The sequence below is a fragment of the Mytilus galloprovincialis genome, chromosome 8, assembly GCF_965363235.1.
Source record: "Mytilus galloprovincialis chromosome 8, xbMytGall1.hap1.1, whole genome shotgun sequence".
Lineage (NCBI taxonomy): Eukaryota > Metazoa > Mollusca > Bivalvia > Mytilida > Mytilidae > Mytilus > Mytilus galloprovincialis.
The window spans coordinates 6,384,548-6,408,415 of NC_134845.1; positions in this window are offsets into that span (position 1 = coordinate 6,384,548).

Consider the following 23,868-nt stretch of genomic DNA (forward strand, 5'->3'; position numbering starts at 1 on the left):
AAGCTTGAAGACCTGGATGCTATATACTTTGTAATATATAGATGCCTTATGTTATGAATTTCCCGTCTATCTATTGTCCTTGACCTCAATTACATGGTTCAGTGACTTCTCAGTACTTGAAAAAAAAGTTGATGTTAATTTCCTTCTTATTATGAGTAACAGGATAACTATATTTAGTATGTGCGTACCTTGCAAAGTTCAGAGTTTGACCTCGACCTCATTTCATGGATCAATGAACAAGGTTAAGTTTTTGTGATATATATCAGATAATATAAGCAATAGGTCTACTAATTTGGTATATGAAATGATTGTAAGGGTGTACAACTGGTAGGTGTCATCTAATCTTGACCTCATTTTCATGGTTCAGTGGTGAACGGTATGCAGTAGGTCAACTATATTTGATGTATGGAAATATTTTATGATGTAGGTGTCAGTCTCAAAAAGAAGTTTTTTTTACCTCATTTTCAAGGTTTATTTCTCGGTGTTAAGTTTTTGTGTTTTGGTTTGTTTTTCTTTAGCTATAAGTAATAGGTCAACTACATGTGTTTCATGGAAGGATTGTAAAGTGTACATGTCTGTCTGGCAGGTATCATCTGACCTTGACCTCATTTTCATGGTTCATTGGTCAGAATTTTAGTTTTTTTGGTTAATGTTAAGTTTATGTGACAGTTGTAATAAAGCTTTATATTGAGGTCAATATAAAAAAGAAGATGTGGTACGATTGCCAATGAGACAAAAATGACACAGAAATTAACAATTATAGTTCACTGTACTGTCTTCAACAATGAGCAAAGCCCATACCACATAGTCAACTATAAAAGGCCCCAAAATGACAATGTGAAACAATTCAAACGAGAAATGTTAAGGTTTTGATGGTTAAGTTTTTTTCTTAGATGCAAATAGCAATATATTTAATGCATGTCTGTCTGGCATGGTTCATATGACCTGGACCTCAATGCTTGATCTCATTTTCATGGTTCATTGGCAATGTTAAGTTTTCATGGTTTAGACTGTTTCTTAGAAACTATAATCAATAGGATAACTATGTTTGGTTTATTGAAGGATTGTTTTTCTGATATTGACCTCATTTTCTTGGTTCATGTTAAGTTTATGGATTTATATTTTGGACTATCAACACAAAATCAATGCATAGTAAAGAAGGCGAGACATATCAGTGTGTGCACAAAATTTAATTTGTAAGGAAAGAAGAATAGAAACTTTTTTTTTTATTGCACAAAGGTTGAAGTGATAAAAAAATTTTTTTACCCTCAACTTATTTTATTTCTACGGTAAAACTCTTCATAAGTTCACATGTAGAAAATGAACTACTGAAGCTAAGTCATCCAGCATTCTATACATCATGTTCATTTTTAGCTCACCTAGCCCGAAGGGCCAAGTGAGCTTTTCTCATCACTTGGCGTTCGTCGTCATCCGTCGTCGTCGTTAACTTTTTACATTTTGGACTTTTTATAGAGAACCACTTAATGGAATGAAACCAAACATGGCATGAATGTTCCTAATGAGGTGCTGACCAAGTGTTGTTACTTTGTAGCCGATACATCATCCAAGATGGCCGCCAGCGGGGGACTTAGTTTAACATAGGACCCTATGGGAAATGCATACAAATGACTTCTTTTAGAGAACCACTGAATGGAATGAAACCAAACATAGCATGAATGTTCCTTATGAGGGGCTGACCGAGTGTTGTTACTTTGTAGCCGATCCATCATCCAAGATGGCCGCCAACGCGGGACTTAGTTTAACATAGGACCCTATGGGAAATGCATAAAAATGACTTCTTTTAGAGAACCACTGAATGGAATGAAACCAAACATAGCATGAATGTTCCTTTTGATGTGCTAGCCAAGTGTTGTTACTTTGTAGCCAAATTTTAACTTTTTTTTATATGATTTTTAAATCCCAAGTAAAGTCATGTGAGCGATACAGCCTGGGAGCCTCTAGTTGTATTAGTTTACTATTATCCGTATTATGTCATAGACTACCTTATTTGATAAGTACCCAGAGGGCTTCTATCTGCATATAAGTACCAGTGCACTTCTGCCTTCTTTATAAATGTACTATGACCTTGCACTTGGCGTTTATATCAGCTGTCCAAAATGCAAGTGAAACATTCAAATTCACATTCATTCTTTTTAAAATAGATAACAGTAACAAAATAAAGCATTTAATTGATTTTATGTAGTTTTAGTTAGAACAATAGCTACTTCATCAAGTCAAATGGTACACATTTTGTAAAGAGGAAAAAATAACTGAGTGGATATGTTCAGACTGTGACAAACCATTATGCTTTGAATGTAAAAGATGCCATTTATGGGATTTAGAAAGGAAATATCATAAAATTATCAGTGCTAATATTCCTTTAAACATTTAAGTCAATGAGAAACTCATTCTGAAGAACATTAAATGTAAGGATCACAAGGACCATTACTATACTAACTATTGTATAGAATGCAGATGCCTAGTATGTCTTGTCATAAGGGACATACATTTAAAACTATTAATAAACTCCAGAAAGAAACGCTGGAAGAGTTTGATTCATTGAAAATCACATCAAGCATTTCTTACTTGACTTTGACGTTAAGCACGTTATTGCGTCAATACCGTGTAATCAACCAGTCCACTCGAATAAACGGCTTTTTGTTTATAAAATCATAACACTTAAATTATATAAATTTTATATCCATAGATAAGACAGGTAAATACTATTCCGAAAAATACTACAAATTATTTTATCATATTTAAAACATTAGTCTAAATTAAGGACAACATATTGACAAAACGTCAAAAATATGCGTGTCAGATGTAACAGACTATACGAATTTTAACTTAAGCAGAGGTGTTTGTGTTCTTCAAAACTGTGTTATATCCGCAAAAATTCGAATGAATGATATGCTTTATATATAAAGTATTAAAATACAACTGAATATGTGTTCTTGTAACTATCAACGCTATTTTTGGCAAAAACAAATAGTGTTCATTATGGTAAGATTTTGGAAAATGTTAAGTTATCAAAATTTATAGGTTTTAAAATATAAGATAATATGAAATTTCGTTCGTGTAAATTATGTTCATAAAAGTACATATATAGACCATTTCAAAATCAAATTTTTGCAGCACTCACACCACATGTAAAACTGTAAAGTCTTCTGGCAAATGTCTTGCAAGATGTCCAATGTCGGATTTCGCCGCTTTTTACGCACAAACTGTCATTTTTGGCGTTATTTATGAAAAATTTAGATTTGTTGAATGCTAAATAGTGCTTTTCTGTAATTGTGCTTTAACTCTACGAAACAGCTACATACTTTTTGTTAATTTGCGTAGTCAAAACGATTTCGTTTTCAAAGAAATGAAATGTCTTGCAAGTTTGTCCACTGGACGATATTCATACGTTTTCAACGTTGTCGATTCGGGACGCTATTTATGGTGGATCATCTGTATATATTTCCTCAGATAGAATTTTCTCAATAGTCAGATACTATCAACAAGACCACAAAGAATAATAAGAATTCCGATCACTGGGGTTGTTTAGATGAGGTTCTTAAGTTGTGAAAAAGTTGTGTATTACGCGAGGATAAAAATCAAATTTTCAAATTTTGGAAGCGTAAAACTGCGATTTTTTTTTATTTCTCTGCAATAAGATTCATATGTATAGAACTTTAAAGTGAAAATAAAATTGGGCCTGAAGCGTGGCTATATATACCTCTCCATATCATACAAAGCTTGTAAACATATGAGATGAATATAATTAACCTTTTATTTTCTGACAATCGTTTCATTTCTTAATCTAATTGTTCCGTGATTAAAGAAAGATTAAGTAAAGTGAAATTTATAAGCAAGACCCGTTTAACTTGTAATTCTCGACAAACTTTTTTAATTAAAGCAAAATATATATCTTCTTCCTTTTCGGATCTAAATAGGGAAACATAGCATTTTGTTACGTTTTATGTCAATTGGTCTCTGGTAGACAGTTGTCTCATTAGCACTCATCATACCGTAAATAATTCATATCTTCTCATTTCATATAGACTTATGCATTACCCAAATACGATATATTTTATTGTTTGTTGCTTACGTTACTTTCAGTGGGAAATATTTCATGCATATTCAGTACAACCAAACATTAAAGAGTATCCATATTGATGTGCAAAACAAAAATTACAAGCGAAAAAAAAACTTATCCCTATTAATCATTAATCGCCGTAAAACGTAAACATTTGACATTACCATTTGAGTCGCAATATCGTGCGTAACATATCTGTAAATCATTAAAGGATTGGTATAACTTTCACGAGAAGATGTTTGATGAAGAAACGGAGAAACTTACCATACTGATGAGCTTGAGGAAGTGGATCACGAAATCCTCAAATAAACTGGTGGATGAGCTTGAGGAAGTGGATCACGAAATCCTCAAATAAACTGGTGGATGAGCTTGAGGAAGTCGATCACGGAATCCTCAAATACACTGGTGGATGAGCGTGAGGAAGTGGATCACGGAATCCTCAAATAAACTGGTGGACGAGCTTGAAGTGGGTCACGGAATCCTAAAATAAACTGGTGGACGAGCTTGAGGAATTGGATCACGGAATCCTCAAATAAACTGGTGGACGAGCTTGAGGAAGTGGATCACGGAATCCTCAAATAAACTGGTGGACGAGCTTGAGGAAGTGGATCACGGAATCCTCAAACAAACTAGTAAATGAACTTGAGGAAGTGGATCACGGAATCCTCAAACAAACTAGTAAATTAACTTGAGGAAGTGGATCACGGAATCCTCAAATAAACTGGTGGATGAGCTTGAAGTGGATCACGGAATCCTCAAATAAACTGGTGGATGAGCTTGATGAAGTGGATCACGGAATCCTCAAATAAACTGGAGGATGAGCTTGAGGAAGTGTATCACGGAATTCTCAAATAAACTGGTGGACGAGCTTGAGGAAGTGGATCACGGAATCCTCAAATAAACTGGTGGATGAGCTTGAGGAAGTGGATCACGGAATCTTCAAATAAACTGGTTGATGAGCTTGAGGAAGTGGATCACGGAATCCTCAAATAAACTGGTGGACGAGCTTGAAGTGGATCACGGAATCCTCAAATAAACTGGTGGATGAGCTTGATGAAGTGGATCACGGAATCCTCAAATAAACTGGAGGATGAGCTTGAGGAAGTGTATCACGGAAATACTCAAATAAACTGGTGGATGAGCTTGAGGAAGTGGATCACGGAATCCTCAAATAAACTGGTGGATGAGCTTGAGGAAGTGGATCACGGAATCCTCAAATAAACAGGTGGATGAGCTTGAGGAAGTGGATCACGGAATCCTCAAATAAACTGGTTGATGAGCTTGAGGAAGTGGATCACGGAATCCTCAAATAAACAGGTGGATGAGCTTGAGGAAGTGGATCACGGAATCCTCAAATAAACTGGTTGATGAGCTTGAGGAAGTGGATCACGGAATCCTCAAATAAACTGGTGGATAAGCTTACACAAACTTTTGCAAGGAATTCTAACTTTATCTCTCAAGAACTATTTAAACTAAAGAAACTTCAGAAGGAACTGAAAGAAAAAAATAAACTCCTTAACGAGTCCAAAGTCAAAGATGATATAGAAAGACTCAAAAGGATATCTGTAATGAGTTTTTTAATATTAAGCACTTTGAAAATACCTATCTTAATATCAAAAGAAACTAAAAAAAATATGTAGCAAAAGTATCTTAAGTCTTTTATTTAGGGCATCAATGGCATCATCCAAAAAAGTTTTTAAAAAAAGGGCATGGCGACATTTATTTACACAAGAAAAGGGCATGGCGTCATTTAAAAATAACATGGCGTCTATCCATGCTTAACATGCTAGGGGAAAACACTATAAGAAAGCTTACCATATTTTTTCGGATCTCTACAAAATTATGATGGAACAGAATATGTTAAATGTGAAATCACAAAGTCATACAATTTAACATGTTTAATGAATACACTTGGAAACCATCATAATCAAGCATATCATAATCCATTAGTAGCCGTAGCAAGTGATGGGACAATATTGGTTGCAAATAGATAGCATTTTCTAGAAATTGACAACTAATAGTGTTTGGCGAAAGGTGCTTTATTATAGTAATGCATATATAGTTATACCAAGCATGGTATCAATAAGCTACAATGAACAAAATGTGAATATGAAGCACCTGAACCCCAATGTGGGTAATAATAAAAGTAATTAGAAAAAATTAACAATAAAAAGAAAAAGAAAAAAAAAATGTTTTATATCAATTACACAATAAAAGTGGCCTGGAACATGCTCTTCCGCCCAAAACCACATGGCAATACAAACCCGGATGAAGCATCAAGGGGAAGCAATTCTTACAAGGCGTCATCAATTATGTACAATGAGAGTTGCCTCCCATTGTACGCAATTGACAACTAATAGTGTTTGGCGAAAGGTGCTTTATTATAGTAATGCATATATAGTTATACCAAGCATGGTATCAATAAGCTACAATGAACAAAATGTGAATATGAAGCACCTGAACCCAAAACGAAGTCGCCAAACACAGGGGTTAATAATATATACATAAAAAAAAAAACAAAAAAAAAAACCAACAACATCAAATCAAGAATATAAAAATACACCGGCGAAAATACCCTAACACTCACTACCAATCAAATAATTCATAGCTGACGTAACCCGATACATATCAACACTAGCTTGTTTAATGTAAGTCTGAAAACAATCAGATCTCCAGTCTCCGTGATGTTTCAATAAAATCTCAGGAATGCCAGCCTTGGTGGCTAATGTAGCCCCTCCGTGTCTCAGCGAATGAAAAGAATAAACTGAAGGGTCTAAACCAACAAGAACAATTAACTCTCTAAAACGGTTCAACAAAACGGATCTAGATAAAGGCAATAATTTACCATGAACAGGTAAAGCAAAAACGGGAGCATTCTTATCACCAGGTATTAAAGACACAAGATGCTTATAAGCTCGAGCAGGACATATTGATGGCTCAACTGAGCAACACAAGGAAACCTGATGGGTGTAATCATGATTTTGTCTAGTCTTTGACCATTTCAATAAAAGGAGGATACCCTTTTCACTAACAACAACATTATCTCTGATCAATTGTTCACGGGAATTAAAAGATGTAGAGCTTCTGCTGACCAGGTTTGACGCCCTAAGCATACCAAAAAAAGCAAACGTTAGAAAACACCATAAACAAGCATCTAAATAATCATAAATATTCAACAACCTAACAATATCAATTAAATGTGTAGGTAACAATGGTAATTTTGACACAGCCACATGCTGATTCTTATGACTCAATCCTCTTAAAGTCAATTTGAATTCTGTAGATAAAAAAGGTTCCACAGTAAAACCAAAAAGTTGACTCCAGGTCTTAATGCCAGAAATATAATTCTTAACAGATGAAAAACTGCTTAAACTCTTGGATAGAAAACATGCATAAGCACACAATATATCCTTAATACAAGGAAATGGTCGAAATTTATAATAAACACAAAAAATATGGTATGCATTGAGTTGACTCTTCAAATTTGAATAAGTACCAGGCCGAAAGGCTGCACCCTTAGCAAGCTTGACCTCTTTCTGCAAAACTGCTCTTCTGGACTTAAGACCTGGAAGTCATAAACAACAGTAATTAGATAAACAACAATGTCATATTAATTATCAAAGTTAGTCTTATCTGACACTAAATATGCGCAAAAAAAAAATGTCAATGTATCATGTATGAAAATCTAAATGTTTATAATATCATTAAACATATGACCAAACACTTCTTTCTCAATAAAATCTGAATTGTAAAGTTTAGATTCTATAAAAAACTGTGATCTGTTCTTCTCCGAAAGATTCCAACGGGATAGCAAATCCGATAACCTATTTTCAACAGATGCTATTGGCTCACACGCAGTTGAACATTACTTGACGCACACAAGTACCATATTTGACGTGCCAAATTCAACATTTCCTGATCACGTCCTGTTCCCCTATTTAAAATTTCAACACATGATTGATTGTCACAAAACAGCTGTACCCGTTTATTTGAGATACTTGATGTCCAGAATTGAATTGCTATGTAAATCGCATACATTTCAAGCACAGATATGTGCATGTCCCGCAAAGACTCCGGTATATCCGAATGAAAATATTCAAATGTCGTGAAGTTGACACCACCAATACCCTTGAGACACGCGTCAGAGGAAATAATTGCGCCTGGTGAAGACCAATCTACATCGGGAATTATACTAATTCCATTATAGTCATGTAAAAATAATAACCACCACCGAATGTCTTGTCTAAATTCATCTGTAATATGAACACGATAATGATTGAAATGGTATTTTCGTAATGTCTGTAACATGCGTGAAATAAAAAGTCTTCCGCTTCGGACACATTCGGAAATAAAAGCCAACTTGCCAATAACTTGTTGTAACTGACGTTTGGTGCAATGTTTTTTCTTTTCAAATCTTTGTAACAACTCATAAGTCTCTTGTAATTTAATCTCTGGAATTCGGACTGTCATGTCAATTGAGTTATACTCCTTGCCGAGAAATGTCAAAACTTTTGTCGGCGGCAAACACTTTTCTTTGCTGACTTCTAATCCTAACCTCTGAAACAATTCTAAAACAAAATTATAATCATGTTCAGCGTTCTGATTGTCACTAACACCACCAAAATCATCAACATAGTTTATTGTATGAATGTTAGATTTCCATAGCATATAGGAAACAGCATTCGTTGTTCGTTGACATGCCTGTGGCGAAGAGCGCATACCAAAAATAAGACGATTGTCAATAAAAATTTGTCCCCTCCATTCATAACCTTGTAAATGCAAGTCGTGCGGATCTAATACTAGCTGACGAAAAGCCCGGGACAAATCCAACTTCCAAATGGCACACCCACGACCGTGATTCAAGAGCAAAGCAATAAATTCTTCGTGTCTAGGATAATAAAGTTTAAAAGTTTCATTCAAAAAGGTGTCCGAAGGTATGCCTTCATTTATGGACAAATTATTGCCATGCGAACAGTCAACAATTACTCTCCTATCGGAATCTCCCTTAGGAACTGTGAATAATGGTGATAATGTTAAATGACAACAAAGAGGGTTCTTTCGGAAAGGACCATAAATAGCCCCAAGGTCTGATTCTTTTGAAATATATGAATCAATAAAACTTGAAAACTGATTAAGATGATTTTGTCGACGTGTGGGGGGATCGGGCAGTGTATCTTTGATATAGTTTAACGGCCATCCATACTTCAAAAATTCAACGACTATTTAATCATGATAATCTTCTAAAAGTTGTTCCCACAATTGTATGTTGAAATTAGAACGTACTGGAATTTTACAATATGCAAAATTCGGCTTGCCACTGTAGAACACGGCTTCATGAACGCTTGAAAAATTATTTATATTCATTTCACAAAATTTGGTTGATACATCTTTCAAAATATTTCCACTCATATCTGGTGAATACTCAAAATCAATAGACCCTGCTGTTTTCGTAAACCAAGGACAAATACTTGAAGCTAAAAGTACATTATTAGTTTCATCAACAACATTGTAATTCATGTAATTGTTATCTTTGACAACAGTGTCAAAATCAGTGCTACATAATAAAGATTGCAATAAATATGAATCATTTTCATAAATAGACACACCTGTAAACACAGGAGACGTTTTTTCACTACAAGCATTGTCACAATAACCAACGCCTGTTAAATTAAAACCTACGGAACTTGACTCGCCTATAGATTCACATGACGAAACATCATAAATATTACTCAAAACATCTGCCTCATATGCAGAGGATATTCCTAATGAATCTTGTGAATTATCAAACAACACACCTATATTTGCAGGGGAATAAGATTTCGTTAACTCATCATACACACCTGAATAATCAGGGGAAGCAATCGCACCTGACATAATTGCAGGGGGTTTCACAACTTCATTTTCGTAATTATCACACAATAACACACCTGTAATTACAGGGGAATATAATTTCTTTTGAATAATACTATTACTGATCATTTTAGTAGATTCACAATGTAGCACTGAAGTTGAACATCATTGATGATGCGGACAATCCTTCGAAGGATGTAGCACAGACGCATCACTCGAATCTTTTCCTTTACGGACGCACTTTCTGCAAACATGCAATAGTTTTTTGTCTCCATAGGCTCCAAAATGATCTCCGGATCGACTACAGTTTCCCGCTTGATATGCGCCGCAAATTGGATTGCGATTAACCGGCTTATCCTTGAAAACTGTTTTAGTCGGGGTAGACGAAGACGAAGTGAGGGGGGTGACGAGACAACGGCCTTGTTCTTCAACAAATGCATGCGACCAATTTTTGTGACCTCTTTCTATGGAACGCAAAACTTCGGCGTGAAAATCCTTTATCTCCGCAAAGGGGTTTTTTTCAACGAGATAAAGCAAATTAATGAGATGTTTTTGTCTGTGCACAGAAATGGTTTGTTTTTCAATGTTATGCATAATGAATGTTTCACCTCTGACTAGTTGTGCTAGACCGAAATCTTTATCAGAATAATTGACCGATTTGGTTTGTGCATGCTCATGTGGCCATGGCACATCATATTTAACTCTATCCTTAGCAGCTCTTGCTTCACCGGAAACTGCTGTTCTTTTTTGTTTATCTTTGAATATAACATATGGTAAATCATTACCTTTGATTTGAGTTTTGTCCTTATCCTCGTCGTTATCATTTGAAGAATCAGAATCAGAATCATCGGAAGAGGACGAAGATTGATTAAGCAGCTGTCGAGTAAGCTCTTTAGCCTGTTTTCCAACTTTATCTTGATTCCGTAACTCATTAAGCGATGGAAGCTTTAATGTTTTAACTTTTTTACCATTGTCCTTCGCTTTGGTTCTTGAAGATTCACCACCGGATGTTTTCTTGGCTACAAGGAGCTCGTGTTGTTTCGCCAACAAATCACGTTCCAAAATTTTGTTTTGTATTGTTAATTCTTGAATTGTCTTATCAAGTTCACTCACAATGTTCGTAGATGAAGGTAATTTTGGACGAACGCCAGCACTTGCTTCGTCTGATTTCGGTGTTGATGTCTGACGATGATCCACGTTTTCAGAATTAATTATATCTCCAGCTTCTGTAACTGAATCGAAATCCTTCTGCATTTCAAAAGATGATAGAATAAAGTCTTTTAAGTACGCTGGAGGTTTTCTTGTTCTATTGTTTTCCATCGGATGTCAAAAAAAAATGTTTTATATCAATTACACAATAAAAGTGGCCTGGAACATGCTCTTCCGCCCAAAACCACATGGCAATACAAACCCGGATGAAGCATCAAGGGGAAGCAATTCTTACAAGGCGTCATCAATTATGTACAATGAGAGTTGCCTCCCATTGTACGCAATGAAACTAGATAAAAGCCCCTGATTAATAAACTATAAACTTTAAGCTAAAATTACTCGCATGCTATTTTTAAAAGCAAATGAGATCGTCTTTGCAGGTGACAATGCCAGTCTAGTAAAGAATGAACATGATGAAATCAAAAACTTTATACATTACCAATACAGGAAACATATCTTCTAGCTCTCTGTGCAAGTAGAACTGGAAATGTTATGATTCTCAATGAGATACATAGCTTACATACCATGTATACCAATAGGATTTCAAGATTTTTCTCAGACATAAGAATTATAAAATATTCAATAGATATAATATCTCAATATGGAGTGGAAGTGAAAACTATTATTTTTAAAGAAAATTTATAACTGGCTTTCTCTTCCGATATGCTTCTAAAGAATTTAAAATGATTGAAAATTATTCTGTTACACCTTTCCTCAATTTGTGTATTTCCTTCGATTATATTCTTAATCTGTTTATGTGTTCCAGTCTAGGAGGATTATTCATCTTTAACCTTATAAGAACATTAAAACATCGTATCATCGCTACCTTTCCCCTGCTCACACAAATCTCAAACTGAACATTGCAAGGTCATACCAGTTCTGGAGAACTTTTCAAAGGACAAACGTCATCTAGGACACAATTCGTGGCTAACCACAGAGTGAGTTAACTTTACAACATTGTATTTAAAGCCTTCAAATTGCCTTTCGTATGATTGAACCTTTTCTCCGTGAAATACTGGAAATGTAACCCTTCTTGAAAGTACAACATTTTCTCGGATTCAACGGACTGTGCTATCTATTACTTTTGACATTTCGTTTTAATAACATTAATTGAACACATTGTAAAATTGTATTTTATTTGTTTTTCAGCTTTTTACCATTGGTTAGATTGGTTTAAGAGTAAATTGTCAGCACCTGATATTCTTATTGCTTGAGCCCAATCGTGGTTATACTTAATGGTCAGGCCATTACAGTAAAAAGTCTACAATTTGCCTGTTGTGTCTCACAGATAACGCCACTCCACGTTAGTTATACAGCTACATAACAACCTACCTGTTGAGCCCTGCATGTACGCGTCATCCCTTGACGTACAGTAAATTGACAACAACTTGTCTACACATCTCCTGAACAGGAAATACAACGGAGCATCGTTCGTAGCTGTTACCTTGACACTACGCAACACAGCTTGTGCGTCCTAGGCAGCAAACCAACAACGTTGAACAAACATTGCCTACAAATAGTTGATTTACATCATGGATCCAAGTCACGCGGAACAGCAAGAAGAGGTTCAGCCCCCAGAGGGAGATGTCACTGAAGAACCAGAAGAAAATCCGTCTAAAACAACAAATGTAGATGAAAATGCCGAGACTAGGCGAGTGCGTGAACTTACCGAAAAGGGACAGGGAGCCTTTATAGAAAAACGTGACAAGTTCTATCACGACTTAGAGGCCCTATGGTCAAACCTAGATTCTCAGTTATTAGAAACGGCCAAGCCTCCTAACGACCTCCAGCAATTGTTAACAGCACAAGATAAAATTGTACAAGCCTGTACTAAGTGTCGCAGGCTCACAGACGAGTACTTGACATTTCTGAAAAATACAAAAACATTAGACAGCCTTCAAGACATTGATACGTGCAAATTCTCAACGGATGTCCGAATGTCTAAAGTCGAACTGGCAATTGAAACTTTGCACGAGCATCGCCTTACCTTGACAAAGGCTAAATCTACAAAAACGAGGACATCTAAGGGCAAGACCACCTCGCACAGTGGGAGCTCACACGCCTCCGACATGTCGAGCCTAGCACGGAGAAAGCGTGCCAAGGCAGAGTCCGCTAGATCGAAGATAGCCTTTGCCGAGCAAGAAGCTGCCCTCCTAAAGCAGGAAGCCGTATTACAGGAACAGACCCTATACAGACAAACAGAAATCAAGGCCGAAATAGAACAAGAAGCCATCCGTGCTAAACAAGAGGCCACACAAAGAAAAACCGAAGCGGAACAAGAGGTAACACGTAAAATTGCTGAGGCTGCTAACCTGAAAGCTCGAATCGAACAGGAGGAAGAGCACATCAAAGCTAAAAAAGAACAGGAGGCAGTTCGCAGGAAAACTCAAATGGAACAGGAAGCCGCACGTGCGGTTCGAGAAAAAGCCGAACTTAAGGCCGCTAGGAACATTCTCGAAGCAAAAAGAGAAGCTGCAGCCGCAGAAGCCGAGGCTCGTATCCTGGAAGACGACGGAAGCCAAGCAGTTAGCGATCTTCCTGACGAAAAGGAAGACCCGCTCCAGCGTGTGCAAGATTTCGTCAATAAACTTCCTGTACTAACTGCTGTAAAGGAAGTAACAGGAACTCACAAGATAAGACAAAGTCCTGGTACGATTGAACTGAGTCATGAAGCACCAGCGTTCGTGCCATCCGTGGCACTGAACTTGCCGCCACAGACATCTGCTGTCTTGCCTTCCGATATTAAGTCCCCGGAAATTACCTTAATCCCAGATCTGGAAATAGTAACTGGCATACAAAAATTAGGCCTTTTAGATGAGATCCCTGCTGAACACAAAAAACAAGGTGTTAAAGAAGAGATCCCTGTTGCATACCAGCAACAAATCAATCCCACATCGGAGATTACTAGATTTCTCTTGCGTAAGGACCTGCTTTTCTCCCGATTAACAAGCTTTAACGATCGGGCAGAATCCTTCCATACTTGGAAAGCGAGCTTCAAGAACGTGACTGATGAGTTACAAGTCGCTGATTCAGAACAGATCGACCTACTGATCAAGTGGCTCGGTCCAGAGTCTGCTAAACATGCCATAAGTATAAGAGCTTCGAACGCCAATAATCCTTCCATAGGTATACAGAGATTATGGAAGAGGCTTGACGAGCGGTATGGTGCTCCAGAAATGTTGGAAGCCTCTCTCACAAGTAAACTCGTCAACTTCCCTACCTTGACGAACAAAGATAACGCACGTCTTTATGACTTGTCTGATATTCTATCAGAAATCGAATATCACAAGGAAAATCCCAAGCTGGGATGTTTGCTTGCTTATTTCGATTCTTCGTCCGGTATAAATCCTATTGTGGAAAAACTACCATACGGACTCCAAGAAAAGTGGATAACAAGGGCTTCAAGATACAAGTCCAAATATGAAGTTGCCTTTCCGCCATTCACAGAATTCTCTGCCTTCATCAGGGAAATGAGCAAAATTAAGAACGATCCTGGGTTCATCTTTGGATCAAAAGTAACACCAAATACAAAAGACTCTACGCCAAGGTTCACACCTCAGACGTACTCTAAAGTCAACGTCCATAAGACGGCTGTTGAACAGCAAACTGAAGACAGCAGTCAACAACAAAATCTGTGTATCCTACACAAGACCAAGCATACCTTGAATGAATGCCGAGCATTCCGAGCCAAACCAATCGAGGAACGCAAGGAACTGTTAAGACAAAACAATGTGTGCTACAAGTGTTGTGAGTCAACCACACACAGAAGTCGGGACTGCAACGCAAGTATCAGTTGTAACGAGTGTGGAAGTGAACGACATACCACAGCACTTCACATCACTAGACCACAACAATCTGAAAGTTTCCAGTTTAGCTCACCCAGACAAGCCTACGGCGGGGAACTAACACAAGTCTACGGCGGGGAGCAGACAAAGTCAGCTGAAACTAAGTTAACCTCTGTAAGTTCGATCTGCACAGAGATCTACAAAGATCATAAGAGCGAGAAATCTTATGCCAAGATATTACCTGTGGACGTGTACCACAAGGACAAGACAGACAAAATTATCAGGATGTACGCCATTATTGACGACCAAAGCAACCGGTCTCTTGCCTCGCCTGAATTCTTCAGTCTGTTTAACGTTCGGGAGAAACCTGAAAACTACTCTCTTACGACATGCTCCGGCAGAGTAGCTACTTCCGGGAAAAGAGGAAAAGATTTCGTCATAAAATCTGTACATAGTGACGTACAATTTGATCTGCCTACATTAATTGAATGTAATAATATTCCCAATAATCGAGACGAAATTCCTACTCCTGAAGTTGCAATGCATCATCCTCATCTTACAGAACTCAGAGGAAGTATTACACCACTAGAGGAACGTTGTCAAATTCTACTCCTAATTGGAAGGGACCTTATAGAGGCACACCACGTTCTTGAACAACGCCTAGGACCATCCCGAACTCCATTTGCCCAAAAGTTAAGACTTGGTTGGGTCATAATTGGAAATACATACATTGACAAGCAAACTGTTCCTATTGAAGTCAACACAAAGATAACTTACGTTTCAATCACGGAATCAAAACAACGTCTTGCCTCAAGACCGGAAATAGCCGTTAAGGACAATAATCCAATTGTTGTTCAGTCTAACGACAAAAACTTTCATTCGAATGCCAATGTCGCTAAATCGCATTCAATACAATCCCTTGAATGTACAGGACCTAGTACCAAGCCTGGTAAACGCACAAATTCATCTAAAGGGACATCACTCGCGTCACTAAATGCAAAATCTGTGACTTCTATAGAAAAATCTATAGATAAAGAAAGTTTCAATCCGAAATCAACAGAACCTAAAGTTCATGGAGAGGAAATCAATAGCATTCACAAACCTATTCCGAAAGAAGGACCTATTGCCAATCTCAATCTGCCATTGCATGAGCAACGTCTACTACGAGAAGGAAGCAGTATTGCCAAATCTGACTTGAATATAAGTGAAAAGGAACCAGTAGTCTTATCTGGACATCGTCACAGAGTAACACCTTTTCTTGGACATTACTACGACAAAATCAAACATAGAGGACGCCACTCTACAGATAGAGCGACTAGATCTGCAGGATTGAACGTTATGACGAAACACCTAATTTCGTCTGATACACAAAAGAATGTGACAATTCGCCAAAACGGACAAGTACCAACTACTTACACTTGTCATGATTATTGGAGGACCATCTTCGATCGTCATCGCCGTCTAACAACGTTAGAGAAAACAGTTCATATAATTGATACAGCAGAAGTGGAACATTCTACAGAACACAACAATGTCGTCCGAGACACCCTTTATCCAAAGGACAAGAAACTGTGCCAACCCAGTTTCCCGTGGAATGTATACATTCAGGAACCTTTATAGTGGAAAGTCGTTCAGACCTGATATTTCTCACACGACAAATAGTGGATAATTCACCTGTATATATTTAATTTATATTTGGATTTATTCATTTATCTAGATCTTATGTTCATATGCGATTAATTTATGGAATAGTGATATCAGATAGACATCAGACGGGGAGTATTCTGTTACACCTTTCCTCAATTTGTGTATTTCCTTCGATTATATTCTTAATCTGTTTATGTGTTCCAGTCTAGGAGGATTATTCATCTTTAACCTTATAAGAACATTAAAACATCGTATCATCGCTACCTTTCCCCTGCTCACACAAATCTCAAACTGAACATTGCAAGGTCATACCAGTTCTGGAGAACTTTTCAAAGGACAAACGTCATCTAGGACACAATTCGTGGCTAACCACAGAGTGAGTTAACTTTACAACATTGTATTTAAAGCCTTCAAATTGCCTTTCGTATGATTGAAACTTTTCTCCGTGAAATACTGGAAATGTAACCGTTCTTGAAAGTACAACATTTTCTCGGATTCAACAGACTGTGCTATCTATTACTTTTGACATTTTGTTTTAATAACATTAATTGAACACATTGTAAAATTGTATTTTATTTGTTTTTCAGCTTTTTACCATTGGTTAGATTGGTTTAAGAGTAAATTGTCAGCACCTGATATTCTTATTGCTTGAGCCCAATCGTGGTTATACTTAATGGTCAGGCCATTACAAAAATTCTAATAGAAATATTTGTATTCTTAGTCGAAATGAAGGTTGAAGCTTTCAGCCAAAATGGAGAGTTAAGGTGGAAATAAAAAGTTTATTGTTCTATTAATGTACTTGTAGAGTGTACACAATTAGGAAGTATTGTAGTATTGAGTGAAAGTGGACAGCTTGTTATTTTTAGTTCTGATGGACATTTTTTGAAAGAGATTAACCTTTTAAAAGACAATCTTAGTTGCTCAGTCTTTTAAGTCCCCTCACAGTATTTGCCTTAAAAATTATAGAGAACTTGTTGTTTTTAGTGGAGAAGAACTATATATTGTACAATTTTCTTTTGTTGTATATAGATCACAAGTAATTTTAGTTGTTGATAATTTTAAAAGAAGTAAAATTTTTCTTTATTTTGCACTCATTGTTTATTCGAGTATTCTTTATACATTTAATACTTTGCATGATGTTTCTTGCTTTTCATGTTTATAGACAAGGTTTATGTTTGGAAATCCAGAATCTACAAAATCTGTGACGTTTATGATAAACAAAATGAAAAGAAACACAGATTAACTGTTGCTATATGAGCTGTCCTAAACTTACAGTTTGTGCTCTGTGTTACTAAGAGATATAGGTCCATGATTTCATGTGAATTATGTAGACCACGGCCTTCAACAATGAGCAAAGCCCATACCACATAGTCAGCTATAAAAGGACCCGATATGACAATGTAAAACAATTCAAACGAGAAAACTGACGGCCTTATTTAAATAAAAAAATGAACGAAAAACTAATATGTAACACAAACGACTTGGGACAGGCACATACATAAATAATGTGGCGGGGTTAAACATGTTAGCGGGACCCCCCTAACCTGGTACAGTGGTATAATAGTACAACATAAGAACGAACTATAAAAATCAGTTGAAAAGGCTTAACTCATCAGATGGACAAAAATACAAAGTTCATATGTTTGCTTTTTATTTAAAAATACTAAGTTCATATGTGGTTTGCTTTTTATCTAAAAATAGAGGATTTGTAACAATTTCTGGTCTTCAGGTTTAAGTGTAACGTTTTTAGTATGAAGGGAGAGCCGGTGTATGTTGATGAGAACGGACGAAATTTTTGCAGAGAGAAATCATCATCATCATCATCCAAATTAGTTTTCTAAATTGCTTTCTTGGATGCATTTTATCATCCATAGCTTATATATAATTATTCTTTCAATTTCTTGTTGAGCAAAACCTCTGCAGATATTTTCGGATTTGTTTGAGACATGTGCTCTGTCCATATGGGATCTGTTAGAAGTTTCCATTGGAAACTATCAGACCTATCATTTGAAGTCTGAGAGTTCTTGCTGTTCTCCTAATAGATCGGTAGTTTCTTTCCGAGATCCTTTCCAATGGATTTTCGGCTTTCCTCTACCATTGATACAGCAGGGCATTTGACAGTGTTGGTTTTGGTTGTATTTTGTCCTATTAACCGTTTCCTCGTTATTACGCAGATGGCAGTTAGGTCCGCTGCTGTGTAGCGATTGTGTTTGGGGCGTGTAATGCAATTGTTACCTGAATTACTAAGGGTCTTCTTTAAGCACTAAGTACAACGTTGCAGTCTTTTAGGATGCGATGTTTACTCGTCGAAGCTTGGAATAGAAGTGAGGCTCAGCATGGTTCCTGTCTGGTTCTTTATTTCCGTTTCCCATTAGATAGAGAGCGAGGGTAAGCTAGTCTGGTTCCCGGTTTCAGAGATCATATTTCTCCTATATGGGAGAACCGCTAAAGCGGTGTATCAATCATCCAACGGCACCACACTCCTCCCCGTTTTCTAGAGGAAAAACTCAAATGATCTTGGTTTGTTCGCCATGAGCAAATTTGTGGACAATTAAAAGTAGTAACATTTATACAAATATCTTAAACCAATTACAAACCAGTTTATCCGGTAAGATGTAAAAGGCTGAAGACCAAAAGTGTACGTCAATGGGACACTTATTTAATCAAATATATATTATATACAAATATCTTAAACCAATTACAAACCAGTTAATCCGGTAAGATGTAAAAGGCTGAAGATCAAAAGTGTACATCAATGGGACACTATTTATATATTATTTACAAACATTACAAATTTTGTTTAAAACTGCCAATCACTATGAAATTATGAAAAGGAAATTTAAAAATTGCTGCCAAACTATACTTCCAACCCCTCCCCCTTAACAACCATAAATCATTTGAGAATTTTTTGTAGTGGTGGCCAAAACTTCTTCAACAGGTATCAGTAGTAATTTTGAAATTTCATGAGCTACAAAGATGACTGTATATGGGTTAGCAATTTCTTCTTTATAGCGGATATATGGTGCATCAGATTCCAAAACTATTCTGTCGATTCCTTTATTGCAGATGAATTGTTTGATGGTTGGATATTTGTTGGTGAAGATGAAAGGTGTAACGCCAAATACAATGTCCGAAAAATGTGATGAAGCAGATTCAAAAATGTCTTCTGTCCCTGTGAAGCAATGCCAGTGAATTTTGTGATTCTGGGGTAAAGTATTAACCATGGAGGTTAGAGTTGCAAGATTGAGGTTTCTGTCTCCTCTGCTGTGGATGACGACTGGGAGATTTTTCTGCACGGCCAAATTAAGTTGCTTCTCAAAGTATGTTACTTGTTTCTGGAAATTTTGAGAATTTGGTCTGTCTGTAGTGTCCAATCCACATTCCCCTACTGATACAGTTTTTGAAGAGTCCAAAATTGAAATTAAATTTTTGAAAAACCGGTCCAAAGTTGATGTTGAATTTGAGTTTACAATTCGAGGATGTATTCCGAAAGATAGTCGAATTCTGTGGTCTTTTCTAATTTCTGACCTTTCTGTTGATGATGGGAATTTGGCAGGATTACAGTAATTAGCAACCAAGAACGACAACTTGGTCTTGTAGAGATCAGCTGTACCCATATCATCCAACTCATGGATACCAGTTAATCCGGTTTTTACCATGAGTTGGTCGAGATGAAAATGAGCATCGACAGCCATCAATGGTCCAGTTGGTTTAACTGATAGGCATCCAATAGGTAATCCATAGCGGTCTTTTTGTTCTTCGAAATTTAGTAGAAAGTTTTGTTGTTCCGGAGTTAATTTGCTGATTACAATTTTCAAGATTTTCCAATGAAGTAGACAGTTAATGAATGTTTGGCCAAAGTTGTTGAAGATGTTAAAGCTGAATTTTGGTAAATTGTTGATCTGACAAAAAATATCTGCCAGAAAAACTTCCTCTGTTCTAAATGTTAATTCTTGGGATGCTCCATATGATACATTACCAGCAATATTTAAACAATTAATAAAATTTACCAGTCCATCTGGATATGGCACTTCCAAAATCCTGGCTAATTCCCTTAGCAGACCATTGACTAGCTGCACCCACATCTGATATTTGTCTGGGCCAAACTTTGCTTCACTGTCAACTTCTGGATGTGTGTCATTTATGTGGTGTTTCAGCATTGTAACCTGGGCAAATTGTTGCTTACAATGGAAACAAGCTGATTCGGCAGCTACATACCATGGCAGATGGAGTTTTGCTGTATGCCTAAATGGATGCCTCATGGGAAGCTGACAGATAAAGCAAAGTTTACACCTAGGAGGACAGGGTACCAGTACCTCAGGTGTTGTGGGAGGTATACAGGGATCCTCATCAGCCTCCTTCACTAACTGGTTATATTGCTCTTCCTCTGTTGGATTAGATCTTACCACGATGGGTATCCCCATATCCTCATCTGCTGCCTGTAGTACCTCCTGGTACTTTTTCTGATCATTCTCCAACTCTTGCTTCCTGGTGATGACCATAGGAACGCAATGGTCCTCGTCAGCCTCTCTCATCACTTGATGGTATCTTTCATCCTCTTTCTCCTGCCTCCTTCTTTCTTTCTCTCTAACTACTATTCTAACATCTTCCTGTTGTTCCTCCTGTTGGGCTACTTCCTCCTGCTCTGTCCATACATCTTCCTCTATCCATACCTCTTCCTGTTCTTCCTCCTGCTCTAACTCCTGCTGGGTATCTTCCTCCTGCTCTATCCATACATCTTCCTCTATCCATACCTCTTCCTGCTCTTTCTCCTGCTGAGTATCTTCTTTTCCCTCATCTACATCCTCATCATAGTCCAGGTCTTCATAATATTGCCTATGCACTTCTTCCATCTCTTTTCCATCATTCCAACTTTTTGCCATTCTAGAAGTACACAATTATCCTCATGCTATATTTTTTTATTTTTTTTTTTTAAAAACTTCTATATACAATATTTTACAATGTGTTTTTTTTTTTTTTTTTTTTTTTAGTATTATTTGTTTAAAAACCAGTCAATCTGGCAAAAATTAATACTTATCAGACAAATCATAGTCGTCCAGATATTTTGGACGATTTCTGATTCTACCACCATAGTTGTCAATTGCGTACAAAAATGTATCATCTAAATTATCAGTACTATCATTATTTAAAAATACATTTATACCATCTAGATTAGTTACAACATGTCTATCACCTAAATCAACATCAGATGAAGATCTTGTTTTTAATCCGGTACTATGCTGCTCTACACCAACTTCCTGAATTTCTTCCGTAATATCAAGGAAAGACTCTAAATCTTGGAGTTGTTGAAAAGACTCTAAGCCAGTTAATCCGGCATAGTCTTTGTTTATACCTTCTTCTGTCTCTTGAACAAAAAGATCTGGTTCCCCGTCATTATCGTCTTTAAATAACTGTGATAAATCATGACTATTTTCTTCTTCCGTCTGGCCAATCCCAAGGCTATAATCTACCTCACCTTGAAGAAGACGGTGTCTCATATACTTCATCCACGGTGGAATGATCCTATCTAGGCATGGTTTTAACTGATCATGATGGATAGTTAGTTCTCTTTTCCTTGTTCTCATTTTATACAAAACTGATGACAATACTTCTACAATTAGATATGGTCCTTGCCAGGGTGCCCGCAATTTTTTACTTTCTCCTATTTTTGTAGCAGAATCAATTCTGTATACAATGTCACCTTTATTATATACCCTGTGATTAAGTTTTACGTCATAATCTCTTTTCTGTCTAAATTGAGCTGCCTTAAGGTTATCTCTAGCAGTTTTATGAGCTTTTTCTAGTGCATTTTTTAGATCTTTGATATACTGATGGGGTTGGTTTATTTCCATATTACTCTCTGCTGTTCCCAAGAGTAGATCTACTGGTTGCATTACCTCTCTTCCTAGCATCATCATATTAGGGGTGAAACCAGTTTGTCTATTCTTTGTGGATCTTATTGCACCGGCCAATTGTTGAAGGTGAACATCCCAGTCTTTCTGCTTATCCTCCAAATAACATCTTACTGCCTGTAAAATCACACTGTTATAGCGTTCAACCTGTCCATTGGACCTTGGTCTATAAGGGGTTGTACGAGTCTTTGCAATTTCTAGTAGGCGACATAATTCATGGAATAGATTGCTATCAAAGTTTCTGCCTTGGTCAGTGTGTATTTGCAAAGCACAGCCAAATTTAGAAAAGAAATCATTCACTGCTGCTTTTGCTATCGTTTCTGCATTTTGATTAGGCAGTGGGACAAATTCAATCCACTTAGTAAACTGGTCTATGATGGCTAGCACATATTTATTGTTAGAATTACTTTCCACAAGTGGCCCAAGTATATCCATGTGTACCCTTTCCATGGGAGCTCCTGCATGATATTGACCTAGTGCCCCTTTTGCTATTCTGTTTGATTTCTTATTAATATTGCATATTGAACATGTTTGGACATACAAAATTGCATCCATTCTCATTTGATACCAAATAAATCTTTGTTGTAGTTTCTGTATGGTTTTAGCTTGACCAAAGTGTCCTGCTGTTTTGCAATCATGACAGTATTTCATAGCCACTTCTTTCAAGGATTTAGGAAGTAACAATAGTATTCTTGGCTCTTCTGGATCCAACCACTTATAGAATAGGCATCCCTTTACAAATTTCAGCTGTGTTTTACAATTCCACCAGTGCTTAGTTGCTGGGCTTTCAAGTTGTAACTCATGCTCTGACGGCAATTCACCAGTATGTAGCCAATTTATTAGTGTTTTCAAATCAGGATCCAATTCTTGTTCTTTCTTGATGTCTTCCAAGGACCAACCTTTCATCCAATTACTTTCTTGTATAGAGATTTCATCCTGAGGGTGGTGTTGTATACTCCGGACTGCCAGAGGCACTACATCATCAACATCATTCTCAAACTTTCCCCAGGTTCTTTGAGCTCTACTGCAATATACGCAACCTTTACAGGGTAAAGATAAAAGATCAGCTCCTGCATGGTAGCAATTACAAGGTTCTAAATCATCCGGTATTCTAGAAAGACCATCTGCATTTTGATGCTTTTTGCCAGGACGATGTTGGATAACCATATCATATTGTGAAAGCTCTTCAAGCCATCTTGCTAATTGGCCTTCAATATTCTTAAAACGTAGAAGCCAAATAAGACTATGATGATCCGTTCTCACTGTAAATTGACGACCAAGGAGATAATTTCTGAACTGTCGAGTAAAGGTCACTACTGCTAATAGTTCTTTTCTGGTAGTGCAATAACGCTTCTGTATAGGTGTTAACACCTTACTGGAGTAG